General features: G+C 42.3%; 1 protein-coding gene across 13 annotated transcripts in view; it reads right to left on the bottom strand.

The window, feature by feature from the left end:
• ARHGEF33 (Rho guanine nucleotide exchange factor 33) overlaps positions 1 to 14,098 on the bottom strand; it is a 223,774-nt gene that overhangs the window by 88,291 nt on the left and 121,385 nt on the right. The window lies entirely within an intron of this gene.

Here is a 14,098-nt window from a genome sequence, read left to right on the forward strand (position 1 = left end):
GAATGGTATCTTACACCAGGCTTGGCGTGAGTTTGGGTCGGCTGACCAAGATTTCAGCCACAAGGCTCTTTCGCTGTCACCGAGTACAACATAGAACGTGAAGCGCATCTTACTACATCAAACGCAGCCTCTCCAATAAAATCTGCTGAGAGTTTTAGGTTTTCTAATGCTGAGATAATTGTATTCTTGTCTACTTCCGCTTTAACTGCTGTCTCTATGTTGTCTATCCAAGCCTTCACTGCTTTACACACTGCTGCTAGAGCCACAGCTGGCTTGCATGCTCCTCCTGCCGCTAAGTAGGACTTCTTAAGATCCAGGTCTGCTTTACGCAGAAGCGCATCCCTAAAGGAAATGCAGTCATCTAACGGAAGGGTGACATGTTTTGCCAACCTAATCACTGAGGCATCTGTCACTGGGGCATTTTCCAAAGATTTAGCGTCCTGTGAAGGCATTGGATATAGCTTGGACAGCCTGTTGTTCAATGGCGGTTTCTTTTCGATCTTTTGCCACTCTTTTTTCATTACATCCTCTATTTCTGCCATAAAGGGAAAAGTCTCTTTTGTCTTATTTAAATGAGCGTAGTATCTTTTCTTTGCGTTTTGAGGTAGATTGCTCTGCTTCCTCATCTGACTCCCATTCAATGGCTTCCCTTACTGATTTTATTAAGGGTGGAACCAGGGCATAATCGAAAAACCACACTGTAATGAATCTTCCAGCATAGCTTCTGCAGAAGTTGAAGCCTGTGGCTGTTGGTTATCAGCTTGACTTGACGGCAGGTTAGCAATGTAGGATTGAATAGACTCTTGCACAGCCTTTTTAATTAGCTCCAAGACGTCTAATGAAGACTGTGGCGGTTCTCCTGACATCTGATTGAAGCAAGATGCACATACTAACTTTCCGGGTAACACTATGTCTCCACATGCCCAGCAACCAGACATTCTGTGTAAATAATCTTCAGGTGCATAATTTTGCTTGGGTGATCTTTCACGTCTATGCGATGAGTAGTAATCATGGTAGTCATCATAGTGATGTCTGGAGCGAGAGAGTGATCTACTTCTTGATTGGCGTCTGTCAGATCTCGAAGAGTAGTAATGTGGTGGTGAGAATTTTCTTGTAGCCTTCCTTCCCTCCGGTTGAACTTGCCGTTGGTCTTACGGGCTGTAGAAATAATAGTCATATTATGAATATAGTTTCCAAGCGTAACCCCCAGAATAGGACAGAATACTTACCCTGAGTGGCACCTACCTATCAACATTTTGCTGGTCTGTGACTGGCGCAGCAGTGTCCATAGGAACAGAAGAAAGCACAGAGCTGCAAGCAATAGACTATAGGTTACAGAAGTGTAGGAAGGATGTATGTAATTAAAAAAGGAACCATCTGTGCACTCACCCTTCCGCAGGAGCTATGTCAGAATCCATCTCCACCTCCAAGGAGGGAGAGCGTTGCGAGGCAACAGAAGAGCCAGGAATATCAAAGCACAAGGAATCCGACATATTAGCAGCTGACACCGCTGCTGTGCTGGGTTAAATAAACCTCCCCGTGTTCAGGGACTCCCTGATCCACCCCCTCAGCTGCTGTGAGCTTGGCAGCCAATTAGGAATGCCCAGGAGCGAGGCAGGCATGCGGACCAATAGCCGCCAAATGCGGCTGAAACTCTGCCCCCCCTGCTGTCACTGCAGCTCTCGGCGAATAGAAGCTGTGCTTCCTGATAGCGTCCAATAGCGGCTCTATGCGGCGAAAAGGTTGCATACTGCTCCACCTCCAGATTCCTCATGTGCTCCACCTCCGATCCGAGCTGGAGCGCATGCTAGCAAGCACGAGGGAGCCGGCAAAGGTAGAGAGAGAGACAGAGTGGACACTGGCAGCAAGCAAAGTAGACTCGTTTAGAGTCCCAAAAAGGTAAGGGCTTTGCCATATAAGCATGTAGGCGCACTATTAGTGCGCACTTTGCCCAAAACAGAAAAAAACCCAAGACCAGCAGAACGGGGTGCCCCACTTGGACCTAATTTATAGGACATACAGGGGACCTTCACACAAGGGGTTTGTTGTGTGGTGACTATAAGAGACAGTCTGGTAGGTGGCAAAAAAATATGAAACATTTTCTGAGCTAAGCCCAGAACCTGTAATCCTATGAGGTGAGGACAAAAAACAAAGGCAGCGAGCACCTCCTCTCAAACTCATTTAAATATTTACTGGTCCTATGAGGTAGTGGGGGCGGACCCCCTACCCAATGTGCTGTTATGGAGGCATAAGGAAAGATCATTACAATATTTCTAAAAAAAATAAATAAATAAATAAAAAGCAATACATAAAATGTATGTGATAAATGAGGTGAGGAAGAAGCAAACAGGATATAAAAATAATAATTCCTGAAATTCTGCTGGATGTAACAAGAAAAAAGTACATTTTGCTGTGTGTGGTATTCTATACCCCTTGTTTATATTTATATCACCTTCATTCATTAGTCGTGTTGTGCACTGGAACCCCATTGATATCGGCTGTTCTGATGTCAGCGAATAAGGAAGGAATAAATCCAAGTAAATATTTACTGCCTGCGTGCAAATTGTACATGGAAAGTAACTGACTACACTTTTGTTTTCTGGAAGATGCCCTTAATGCCTCATTTCCCAATCCTTATTTTACTTCTGGACAGCTAAGTCAGGAGTGAGAATCTATTTTTGAATTCTTGCTGCTCTCCTGTGCCCCCATTTCAAAGAATTTCCTTCACTTTCTGTCCAGGCGAGATCATGCCAAAAGAGACACAAAAAGCAATAAAACATTTTTGTAAAGTGAGGAACAGTTGAAATGCCCAACTACTATTATATATTACTGTCCTTTATATCCTAGGTTCTCAACGTGTGGTACGTGTACCCAAGGGGGTACTTCTGATGGTTTCGGGGGTACTCATGCTTGATACACCTAGCCAAGAATAACAAATTTAGAGTTTTACAAAATGATAAATCTTATTTAAACAACACCAAATTAGCTTTTTAGATAATTAAAAGCAATAGTAAATGCTTGGAAATGGTTTAGAACCAATTATCATGTACTACGATTAAATATATATTTGTCAAGGGGTACTTGTGATGTTTACTCTGCTAGGGGGACTTAGTCACATAGTCACATAGTTATTTTGGTTGAAAAAAGACATAAGTCCATCGAGTTCAACCAGTATAAAGTACAACACCAGCCTGCTCCCTCACATATCCCTGTTGATCCAGAGGAAGGTGAAAAAACCCTTACAAGGCATGGTCCAATTAGCCCCTAAAGGGAAAAATTCCTTCCCGACTCCAGTTGGCAATCAGATAAAATCCCTGGATCAACAAGGTTTTAAAAGGCGTACATACCAATAACATGTTGAGAAACACTGCTTTATATCATGCCCCATACCATCAGTATACATATTAAAGCCACAAGTCCCATGGAGGTCAGACACGCAGGAAGTGAGGGACAATCTCTCCAATGGGGATGCACATGGTAATAAAACACAACAAATGTTTCTAATCACTAGCCACACTATCCAAAACCGATTTTGAAATTGGGCCTTCTAGCCACTTCTGATCTTGCTGTTATTCTTACGGTTGGCAAAAATCTATCCCCCCCCCCCCCCAACTGGCTGGCGCAACATAGCTATATTCTGGAACCTCCTTTACAACTATTCATAATGTATCAACATTGAAAGTTTGGTGGGTTGCTCTCATTTCCCTATATGCCAAATAGAAGTGCAGGCAGACACTCCAAATCACACCCACCCAGCTGCAACCAACCATCTCTCTATTTATCAATCATGTAAGATTTTGTATATTGGTTGCTATTGGCAACAGCACCACACACCTTTTGCTCCAGCACCAGCAACTCATCAGAGCTGCAACTCACAGCGACAGCATACAGGAGATAGAGCGGAGACAGCCTTCTTCACCTTTCAAAGGGGTTTATTAAGCCTGTGTTACATGTTGATTTCTTCAGAGTATAAACAGTCTTTCCTATGTCCTATGTACATCACATATATTTACAGCATACATACAGGAAGCTAGTATTCTAACTAGGAAGCATAGAGAGAGCCGGATAGCTGGAACGTATAGTACCCTTTTCCCTCCGCTCTCCCTAATTTATATGAACATCAAAGAGTTAAATTCTGACATCATCTGAGCCATACCCCCCAAGCCTACAATTGGCTCAGATCCCTCGTGGTGTCATGACACGCACCTAATTAATTAATATTCCCTTGTTCTATACCCTAGTTACAAAGAATGCAATGTTTTGTAAATATCGCTCTGTTTATTGTTCCCGTTGTCTAACTGACCCATTATGTGGCCTTCTAAAGGCACATGTTTCTGGTAACGGCTGCATCATTTCTTCTCTGAGAAACTCTAGTCTCCCATAGAAGTAGTTATCCCTGCCACAGCCAGTTGCAGGATCCAAATGAAAATCCAGAACATTACTAATGATAATTATTGTAGCTAGGCTGGAAACGAGGAAAGAGATCAGCACCTGCTTCAGCAAGTAGGACGGGAACTTCCCTTCATGAAAAAGTGATACAATCAAAGTGTAACTAGTAGGGCTGTGGCCACCCTGGTCCTCTGCCTGGTTGCCAGTATCTTACCTTCCTGGGTGACTTAAGACTTGCACATTGTGCACAGACACTCACTCCTCATAGTCACTGTCTAGGACGGCATCTCAGTACCTGCTGTTTCATTTGAATATGGTTTTTATGATGGTTTTGATAGCACATAGATTTGTATGCACCTTTTGTATTCAGTGATTTTGATAACAGCACTTGCACTGTACTGTATTTCGATTCACTATTACACAATCTATGCACTATTATCCTGAACCTGGGTTCACCTGTGTGTGGGCTCCATCCTGAACCCTCCAGAGCGCAATTATTTATGATAGCCAGTCATTTGGTCTATTATATTACTAAATTATGATGATTATGTTATTTATTTTATTGGTGAAAACCATGACAGCCTTTTAGGGGCGTTTTTAATATGTTTTAATTTAGAGATATATTATACCTACAATTTTGATATTCATGTATTATATCTTTGACCATACCAATGAGTGATGCTATTTTCTATAGGGCAAGCTCTCTTTCTTTTTCTGCATGGTGTAACTAGGCTGGGGCAACACTTAGAACAGGCATCGGAACAAACTGTCCCTTTCACTAAAATCACAGGTAACAGTCAGAGCCGGATTAAGGCTAAATGGGGACCTAAGCAAAGTAACTGATTTGGGCCCCCCGTCATGTCGTAATAGAATCAGAAAATGCAGCTGCACAGCAACATTCCGCACACAACGGGGCAGCCGAGCTACTGGTTGCTATGGGCAACAGCCCGCTTTCCTCTGTGGGTCCACAATGCAGGGAATAGCAGCGGCAAAATGCAGAGTGAGAGATGAATGGCTGGGACACTTGCGCTCAGGGGCTGGGGCACCCCTGTGAAGAGGGCGCCAGATATCACAGCAGCAGCACTTTCCCCTTGCATCTCCAGCCTGGCAATAGCAGAAAGCTCTATACACCGCCAAACCGGAAGCCGTTCCCCAGACAGAATTACATAACCACCCCCACCACCGAACAACCGATTTCCTCCCAAACTAGACAGCCACCATGCAGCCTCCATCCCAGTGAATACAATAGTCCAGCAGAGAAGGCAGCCACAGCGGGGGAGAATGACAGCACCAGATGACTCACATTCACCTATTGCGATCCAAGCAATAGAGGTCCCGTCATCCGAAGCCCATCTGTCTCCTCTAGAGTGCTGCCGCTCTGTTACTACTACTATTACTACTTCCTACTTCCTGTCTGATCTGAGAATCAGGAAGTTCAGAGCGAGCGGCTGCACTGTAGAAGAGACAGATGGGTTTCAGATGACGGGATCTCTATCGCTTGGATCATGGATAGGTGAATGAGCGTTTGCCATCTGCTGCTATCATTCTTGCTGCAGCTGTGGTTCTCTGTGGGAAGGGAGGGCGGAGTGGGCAGCGGCAGAGCACACAATAGCAGAAGGGGGACCTAGGAGGAGAGCCTGGCTCTGAAGACAATCAGCAGCGCACGGCATCATTTGACAAGACAAGATAAATAACATTTATATCGCGCTTTTCTCCTGGCGGACTCAAAGCAGCCTGCAGCCACTAGGACGCGCCCTATAGGCAGTAGCAGTGTTAGAGAGACTTGCCTAAGGTCTCCTATTGAATAGGTGCTGGCTTACTGAACAGGCAGAGACGAGATTCGAACCCTGGTCTCCTGTGTCAGAGGAAGAGCCCTTAAAGGGACTCCGAGCAGTGCCTGTGGGTATGCCTTTAAGCATACTCACAACTAATTAATTACATCCTCACACCTACCAGCATGATGTTTGTAATTATATCCCCCTGGGTTCCTTATATTTCATTGCATTGTGCTGAATCGAGCTGCCGACTTGGGAGAAAAGTCGTCCTGTGGCCGCGATTTCGATCGCGAAAATAGCAAAAACTAAAAGGCATAGGGCGGCCATTTATATATCATTGGAAAGAGGAGAAAGAGAGCTTTAAAATGATATGCATCTTTCCATAGTTACTGCACTGCTCGGAGTCCCTTTAACCATTATACCATCCAGCCACCGCTGACAGGATGGCGAGGGCTGGTTTATTTGCTGATGGGGCCCCTTTGACTCTGAATGGGGCCCCAAGCGACTGCTTTTATTGCCTGGTCGGTAATCCGGCCCTGGTAACAGTCACATAAAATGACAACTGCATATTTTCAACATGGGGGTACAATACTTGCAAATCTCTTATGTTATCCATGGTCATACCAATGGTAGGTCTGGCTTATGCCAGTGCCAGTTCTGGGTGCCACCTTCAGCCTTTTTATACATAGGATTAGGATTAAGCAATGTTTGCAATAAAAATAAATGCAGAGAATACTATGGTACTCCTAACACTAGCACCAGACAAACAGTAACGTAGCAATAGGGGGTGCAGAGGTTGCGACCGCATCAGGGCCCCAAAAAAGCCCTCCCTCAACCACAGTATTAGCTCTCTATTGGTCCTGTGCTTGTAATATTCATTTCTATAGATGCTTTAAACAGTATTAATAAATGACATACTGTTCCCATTCCCCTTCTTGCACCTCTGACACTGTGGTTGTCCTTGGCAGGTTTTGTGTGCCGTATCAATTGTTATGCATAGAGTACTTGGGGGGTGGGGGGGGGCAATGTAAAACATGCACTGGGGCCCATAGATCCTTAGCTATGCAACTGCAGACAAACCCCACAGTAACTTTAACTATAATCTCAGATTATAATAGCTGAAGATTTTGATTGGTTCAATACTAAGGTTCATACATTTTGATAAGGTTAACATAAAATTTGCACCAACTCAAATTTTGTAGCATCTTATTGGCTATCTCTAATCCTATCCATAATCTTTAGTTTAACCTTCACAATAAAGGTGGCTACTCACAATACAATATTTTATGTTTATTTTCAAATTGAGAAGCACAATTCATTTTTATGATTGATTGTAACTTTAAAGCAATCTAAACAATGTAGCCTCAATTATGAAATAAACAATCACTGAACTCTGAAGAATTTGCTTAGGTCTATATATCAAGAAATTGACCATTTATATTACACCTTTTATTTTTCTGAAAAACTGTACAGAAATTTCCACCACACCCAATCGAATGTTATTAGAAAAAAAGTGAAAGGCAATTGGATTTCTTGCTAGAGAGAAAAAAAACTTTCTGTACAACCAATCTTTTTTATTGCCATGGCATCGGTAGTGAGTGGCCACCTTAACGAGGAACTGTAGTGAAAATAACACAATTAATAAAATCCCTTATTTTATTTTTTTTTACATTATTAATTTATTTAGCCAGTGTTTGCCCATTGTAAAATCTTTCTCTAAATTTACATTTTTAGTTCCTCACTGGTGGTGACATTTTTAGTTCTGCAACGTGATCTGTGCGTAACGTTTGTTACTGAGAGTTCTATGCACAAAGGGAAATACTGCTTTCTTGGCAATTGGAAACAGCTGTGATTTCCCACAATGCAAAGAGTTTCACAGACAGCAAACTGTCAAGACATCATACTGTGGGAGGGGTTTCACCACAATATCAGCCACACAGACCCCCCTGATGATCTATTTGAGAAAGGTAAGAATTTCCTGTGGGGAAGGGGGTATCAGTTACTGATTGGGATGAACTTGACGTCTTGGGTTAAAGTTCCTCTTTAAGCCTGGCTACACACCATACAATGTTGATTCCTCAATCTTACCACTTTCATGTAGTAAGAGATCTTATCAAAACTTTAGAGTATTTTCAATCTGTTGGCTCTATACTAAGTAAATTTTTATTATTTATTGGTAATCTGTATAATCTGTGTAAGAATGTAGGGTATATTACCATGGACTGACAGTATACGTACAATTTTACCATGTCCATGTAGCATAATGGTCAAGAGTCTGAATATACTTTAAACCAATAATTCGAGTAAGCTCTCCCACTATAATGATGTAGTAAAAGTGAATCGCATGTATAGCCAGCCTCAGTTAAAGGATACCCAAACTGACATGTGACATGATGAGATAGACATGTGTATGTACAGTGCCTAGCAAACAAATAACTATGCTGTGTTCCTTTTTTTCTTTCTCTGCCTGAAAGAGTTAAATATCAGGCATGCGAGTGGCTGACTCAGTCCTGACTCAGACAGGAAGTGACTACAGTGTGACCCTCACTGATAAGAAATCTCAACTATAAAACATTTTCCTAGCAGAAAATGGCGGCTTCTGAGAGCAAGAAAGAGGTAAAAAAGAAGAATTTCTTGTCAGTGAGGGTCACACTGTAGTCACTTCCTGTCTGAGTCAGGACTGAGTCGGCCACTTGCATACCTGATATTTAACTCTTTCAGGCAGAGAAAGAAAAAAAGGAACACAGCATAGTTATTTGTGTGCTAGGCACTATACATACACATGTCTATCTCATCATGTCACATGTCAGTTCGGGTATCCTTTAAACCTCTCAGTAATTCTGTCCAGCGTAGCATAATAACTGTACGTGTGAAGTACTTATGGGCATAGAATTGTTTGCTTCCTTAGTGGAAACGCTCCTCTTAATTATTTTTTCCTTTAGTACTGCCAAGTATTATTTTGGTTGAACGATTCTGCCGTAAAATGCAATTTCACTAAACATGTATCACTGGGAGATGTTACAAGATACAACGGTGGCACTTATTAGAATGGGATAATCAAATACAAGACACAGCACTTATGGACTCCACTGTTCTATTAGTATGACATTAAAGAAACAGAGACGCGATTCTCCAGATAAATAATGCACTAACAATTATCAGAAGAACTTATTCTTAACCCATTAGTAGCTTCAAGCACTCTAAACCTCTGCCGGCAAATCTTGTCAGGCTGCCTTGTGCAGTGAGCAGTTATATTGACCTGTTTCAGACGGCTTCTCTTCCTCCACCCTTGGCTCTGAACTTTCAGCGCTACAGCACCAGCCGGTGGACTCGTCCATTACTCCTCTTCCACCACCGGGTGGCACTGTAATGCTGACCTGGTCTCCTGGATTCCAATCACATGTCATATCATGTGACAAGGCCAAGAAGACATGTTAGGGTCACATCAATGCCACGGTGCAGGAGAGAAGAAGCTGATCCAGCCATCCAGACAGGTAGCTATAAAGTCTCCCTGCCGCCCACCCTGCATACCCTGGCAAGTCTGCCAGGCTAGGGAAAGCACACTTCCCCAGCAGCAGGAAGAATTTGGCCCTGAAGACCAAAAAAAAGCTTTTCTTTATTTGGCTGCTGATGGGTTAAAGAGAAGTTGAAAACACGTGTATTGCAGCTACCTTTTATGTCGTGAAACTTTGTCTCACATTCTATAATCAACTGTCTGTGTACCACAACTGAACTTGTATGGTCAAAATTATCATTATTACACAAGGTTCTAATCTGTCATTAATATGGCTCACCACAAATATACATATATATAAGCTTTTTTGGGACTTCAGTGCAGTTTGATCATTTGTCACCATTATCCCAAAGCAGAAGGCAGAACAGGGTGTAACTAGAAATCACTGGGTCCCACTGCAAAACTTTGAATGGGGCCCCCCTCCCTCGTAAATGCACACGGGCAGGCGGTGAACCCCAGAGACGTGTGGCCCCTCTGGGTTTCTCCCCACACCGGACCCCCCTGCACCTGCATCCCTCGAAGGAGTGATTGCTACGCCACTGAGGCAGAAGACTCCTTAATACTGCTACTGCCTATAGAGCGTGTCCTAGTGGCTGCAGCTCTGGAGCTTTGAGTCCTCCAGGAGAAGAGCACAATATAAATGTTCTATGTCTTGTCTTGAGAATCTGGCAAATTTACTGTTTGCAACGCAAAGACAATACAATTATTTGCATGCATGGGAGTAATATAAATTTTAAAAAACAAAGTGTATTTATGAAAGCCAACCAATCATAAATGGGCTCCCAGGAATCTGAAGTGGAGAGAATGAGAGGAGATAAGTGATTGGTCATGTGGACTCTGCTGCTACACGCTACTTCCCTTTGCCTGTTCATGTAGCATGATGAGAGAAACATAAGTGTGTTTATAAGTACAAATCTACTAGGAACTTCTCTGCGTTCCCTTCTTCTTATGCTAAGTACACACATTAACACACAACATTAACTGATTGTCATCTGATTTTGGTCTGTTGGATGACAATCAGGCATATGTATGTGGGGCAAATGGCTAGACGAGCAACTGATAACAGGTGGTTTGCCTAACCCATCCAGCGAATCAACTCAAGACCTTTCGGCTGATATTGTGTAGTCGGCCACATGTGTACAACGTCATTTGAACAACGCACTTGTTTTGAATGTGGCCATGTTGTGCAGTTCATTGTTTTGCTTGCATATTAATGAATTGGTCGTTCAGTTGGTTGATACACGGAAAATACAAGTCGTGTAAACGGTTTGTTGTGGGGTCGGTCATGTCATAGTGTTGTTCCTGCATTCTGTTGGATGTGTGTTCGTACCTTAAAGAGTAACTGTCAGGCTGCAAAAGCTAATTTAAACCTCTATTCTCCTGTGTTAAACAGTTTAGAAGGAAGCCAAAAAGGCAATACTGAAGTTAAAAATCTCTCTTACTTTTGATGTGTGCTGAACAGCAAGGATGTTAGACACAAGCTCTTAAAAAAAGACAGGCCGCATACCATACTGCAAAGCATTCTGGGGCTGCTTGGGTCCTCCCCTCGGCTGCTAGTGAGAAGTCACAGGCTCATGTTACAACAGCCAGCACTGAAAAATCTCCGGGCAGAATATACTGCATGAGTCCGCTATTGTTCCTAGCCACATGGCTAATTAATATTCACTGCACAGTAGTGTTGTCTTTTTTCTGAGTGGAATCATCAGAAAGCAGGCAGGGCATGACGACACATTTGGCTTCATAGGAGACAGACAAACATGGAACCTGCCATGAGCTGTCAGGAGCACCATTCTCTGCAAATACTATATAACAATTCTGTGAAATCCAAACGTGGACAGTGAAATGCATATGTAATGTAAGTACAGCCAATCTTTAGCTACTGATATATGTGTTTTTTTCTCTGAGACCTTATACCTAACAGCTCCTCTTTAACAACCCTTATCTCAGCATCATTGTTTTGCTGTGAATTTGCAGTGTGTACAGACACCCCCCAACTTTCATGAGGTAGTTGTCAGTAATTCATCCTGCTGGATCTCTTATGGCCAACTTTTGTTGACCTTAGAGCGACTTCTATTGACTTTCCCTCAGCAGGGCACCTTGCAAATAATTGTTTTATATTACATACATTTAAAGTGTGTATATAACTGTATTCCTAATGTAATAAGCAAATTCTATAAATCTCCATTGCTCTGTAGGCAGGTGAAGCTGGAATGCAGCTCAGTACTTCCAGAAACCTGATAAGAGGTCATAAAACTGATTTGTGGCTGTTAGAAACACTCCTGAAGTTCAGTAGGTCATCATTACTCTGAATGGGAGTATGACAAGTTGATGTTCACACTTTAATTTTCGCCTTTTCCCCTATGTTTTCTCTTAGGAGATAATTTTTCATCTTCTATTTAAAATAACTTTTGCACTCTGCAATAGAAAAAGTACCAGAGTAGGTGAAAACATACTGCCCAAACGGTTCTAATTTTTTTCTTGCTTGCTGGTGGCTTAACCTCCTTGGCGGTTCAATTTTTCCACCAAGGAGGCTGCATTGCACTTTTTTTTTAATTTATTTATGTTTTTGTTTCATGTAGCTACCTGAGTGGTAGCTACATAAAACACCACTAGAGGGCGCATGTGTCCCTCTAGTCCGATCGCTGCCGGCAAAAAAAGTAAACAGGAGATCGCGTATAGAACACGATCTCCTGTTTGGCTTCTCCTGTCGCCATGGCTACGATCGGAATGACGTCATGGACGTCAGCCGACGTCCTGACGTCAGACCCATCCGATCCAGCCCTTTGCGCTGCCCGGGACTGATTGGTCCGGGCTGCACAGGGCTCTGGCGGGGGGGCGCTATTCCGCCGCTGCGTGCGGACGATCGCCGATCGAGCTGGACGCGCAGCTAGCAAAGTGCTGGCTGCGCTTACAGCAATTTACAGCACAGGAATCGCCCCACCAGGGGCTGAGATATCATCCGCGGCGGCTTACCCCGAGCTCAGCTCGGGGTTACCGCTAAGGAGGTTAAAAAGCATTTTATTTATAATGTGAAAATATCACCTAGGAGAAAACTTAGGAGAAAGGGTGAATTGGATCTGGCCCTTTTATATCTCATTTTCTTTTCACACTGTCCCCATTGTAATGAAGAATATAATCAATTATATTTCTATGGTACATTCATATCGGCACATCGGCGGTACGGTGTGGTGGGTTCTGCCAGAATGCTGCAGGAAATGTGCAGGTTTACAGTGGAAATAAAGCACACTTTCAATGTACTGTATACTATGCATCGGATCACAGTCCTAATACGCAGTGGCCCACATGCAATTCACTTTTCCTCCTTAGTTTTCTCTTAGGTGGTATTTTCACAACTTGTCATAAAATACCTTTTAAACCACCAGCAAGCAAGAAAGTACTCAAAATAATTATGATAGTAATTTTCTTCCGACTTTTGGGTATGCTTTTCAATTGTAAAATGCTTAAAAGTAATTTTAAAGAGAATATTAAAATTATCTCCTAGGAGAAAACTCAGGAGAAAAAGTGAATTGCATATGAGCCAATGAGACTTTTTACCACCGTTGCAATCATATCGCAATCCTAGTGTGAAAGTAAACGAAAATAAGAATAAGCAGTTCCAGGAAATTGCCATTTTGGATTATTTAATTGTTTACAGCATCAAGCTATCTCCTCTTCAAGTTCACTTTGAAATAGTTGTTTATAAGAACCTAGGTTCTTAAAAAGTGGGTCAAGGGGGTACTTCTGGGTCCAGTGGTACTTGAGCTTGGCGCAGTTGATCAAATATATAAAATGTAGAGTTTTAGAAACCGATAATCCCATATAAACTACAACACCAAATTAGTTGGTTAGCTAATTAAACACAATAGTAAATGCACGGAAACTGTTTAGAAACAATTTCTGTGTCCTATTATCAAATATATCTGTGTCAAGGGGTACTTGAGATCATGTTTACTGTATCAAGGGGTACTTGATGAACACAGGTTTACAAAAGGGGGGAAATACCAAATAATGTTGAGAAACATTGATACACTAGAATCTCGTTATAGTTAACTCTGATATAGTAACCCTCTGAATACAGTAAATATAGTAAACTAATATAGTAAACTTTTGATATAGTAATCTACTTTTCCTAGTCCCTTGGAGTTTACTATAAAGGGATTCTGCAGTATAAGATAAGGCTGAAAGCAATACAATGTCTGTGGTTTGGTGGTGTACATAGCAGCACTAAATCACTTGGCAGGATAGAAATCTTAACATAACTACGGCATTGACTTATAATAGTATTATTCACAATACACAAGCATATCTATTACCAGGGGGAAATGCACTCCCTGGAATGCAAAACAACATTATTAACACCCCAGAGCATAGCTATACACAGCCACTGAGACAATAGAGCAGTTCACAGAAGATCTTCTCT

The sequence above is a fragment of the Hyperolius riggenbachi genome, chromosome 4, assembly GCF_040937935.1.
Source record: "Hyperolius riggenbachi isolate aHypRig1 chromosome 4, aHypRig1.pri, whole genome shotgun sequence".
Lineage (NCBI taxonomy): Eukaryota > Metazoa > Chordata > Amphibia > Anura > Hyperoliidae > Hyperolius > Hyperolius riggenbachi.